We start from the raw sequence: 2,062 nt of genomic DNA, 5'->3' as shown, positions 1-2,062 counted from the left end.
ATTGAATATTGCATACAAACCATGACCAGTCTCAAAACACGTTACTTAACACAATTGTTTTTAAAGACTTGTCAGAGTGATCTTTAACTAAACCAGGTTTACTCTTACATTAACTGGCCAGCCAACTGCTTCTACCTAACACAAAAAAAAAGGATAAGTTCTGTCTGTCTTTCGCTGACTGGGAACACTAGTTTTAGTGTGTCTCTCCATTTGAAGATCATATTATCAAAGTATATAATTCCACTGAATTTCATGGAACAGAATTCAGAAAATTTCCATAGAAAATCAGGTCAAATAAACACCTCCACCACAGCAGACCCCACAAATAAAAAACTAATAACCCAATGATGGTCTAAGAAGACTAGTTAAAGGTACATACAAATCTAATTAGCTTTTTCATCCAAAACATACACATTTTAACCCTCTAGACCGCAAATAATTATATTGTTGGAAGAAACCCTGTGAAAAACTTATTTATTACTAAATGGCATCAACTGTGAAACAGAACAGTTTTTACCTGAAAGCCTGTCTTGGAAGCCTAGATCAACCTGGGGAAAGATGATGATGCTCAGCCTGAAGCAGTTGATCACCTTAAAACTCTTCCATGCCTCATATTCTGTTAGTCAAGTACTTTCAAAAACCTGAATGGGAAGAAAACTAGCAAGCTTAAAACACACTTTCAAAACAAGTTTGCTTAGAACAATTGTTTTAGACAGTTTACAACAGCAAATACATGTTTTCTATTCAAGGATCAAATTTTAATTTCCTTATAAAGTGTAGAAGCTTTATCCATCATCGAAAGGGTTAGATGTCGAGATGTGCAACTCCAATGAACCAAGCTTTGGAACAGAAGGAATCTCTTCAGCATCACTTCCTCTTGGGCCCTGTTTATCATTCTTTGGTCTCTGCACAAAACCCCTCCACTCACAATGATCAGATCTGAACACATTTGTTGTCTGATGCTACCAGAGTGAGTCAAACTGCTGTTACAGTGCAAAAGACAGACTTATCCCTTCACTCCTGGCTGCCTCATTTTTAAGGTGGCCATAGCAGTAAGACAGTTTGGGCTCAGCTTACTATTTTGTTTTCCCTTGTAACAGCAGTTGGCATTTTCAAAGGAAAGGGGGTTAAACATTGTTCTATTCTGCAGGCTTCAAGTTTTAAGTAAAATCCACACCCCATACTATAACTCAAGTCCTCAACTGTGACTCCCAACTACACTGTAAACTCAGTGGCTGGTCTGCAGGTAGATGTCCTTCCCTTCCAGATTTCTATCACAAAACAAGTTTTTCAGCAAAACTTACTATGCAAGACTTAAAAACTGTTCAAAATTTCTTGCAAGAGGCAGACTTAGAAGTCTTTTGGATACACCGTTTTCTGGTAAATGCATCTGTGAACACTGTGACTGCCTTTCCAACCTCCGATGACAGCAGAACTTCCCAATTACACACATCAGCAAGCTCCCATGACACTCTCAGAAGTTTGCAAGTCAAACAACCAGTATTCTGTCAACATGACCACATTATAACAGATTCTACTGAATCACATATATAGACACATTAAGACTTATAAGCCAACAGAAACCTCACAAAATCCAAAGTCAATGGTACCATTTTCTTCAGCTCTGCCAGAACAGCAAATTCAGAATTTATTTCAAAAGTTTAAATTATCTAAGTCGCTGGTCCTGTTATGGTAACAACAGTCAGGATCGCAGTTCTTAAATCTAAGGTCAGGCAAGTCATTGCCTTAATACCACCAACTTGTGAACAGATCATCATTGTTGTTCTAGAATCATAGAATCATTAAGGTTGGAAAAGACCTCTAAGATCATAGAGTCCAACTGTCAACCCAACACCACCATGCCCACTAAACCATGTCCCTAAGTGCCGCATCTACACGTCTTTTAAATACTTCCAGGGATGGTGACTCACCCACTCCCCTGGCCAGCCTGTTCCAATGTTTAACCACTCTTTCAGTAAAGAAATTTTTCCTCACGTCCAATCTAAACCTCCCCTGGCACAACTTGAGGCCATTTCCTCTTGTCCTATCGCTAGTTACTTGG

The 2,062-nt window shown here is 38.8% G+C and overlaps 1 protein-coding gene across 1 annotated transcript in view; it reads right to left on the bottom strand.

Moving 5' to 3' along the window:
- Nucleotides 1-2,062, bottom strand: part of ARNTL (aryl hydrocarbon receptor nuclear translocator-like) — a 55,459-nt gene that overhangs the window by 27,170 nt on the left and 26,227 nt on the right. The window contains exon 2 of the mRNA XM_009334484.1: nucleotides 518-641. The gene's annotated coding sequence lies outside the window, so the exon portion shown is untranslated. The remainder of the gene's footprint in view (nucleotides 1-517; nucleotides 642-2,062) is intronic.

This window comes from Pygoscelis adeliae, unplaced genomic scaffold, assembly GCF_000699105.1.
Source record: "Pygoscelis adeliae isolate BGI_AS28 unplaced genomic scaffold, ASM69910v1 Scaffold171, whole genome shotgun sequence".
Lineage (NCBI taxonomy): Eukaryota > Metazoa > Chordata > Aves > Sphenisciformes > Spheniscidae > Pygoscelis > Pygoscelis adeliae.
This window is presented reverse-complemented; position numbering and strand designations above follow the sequence as displayed.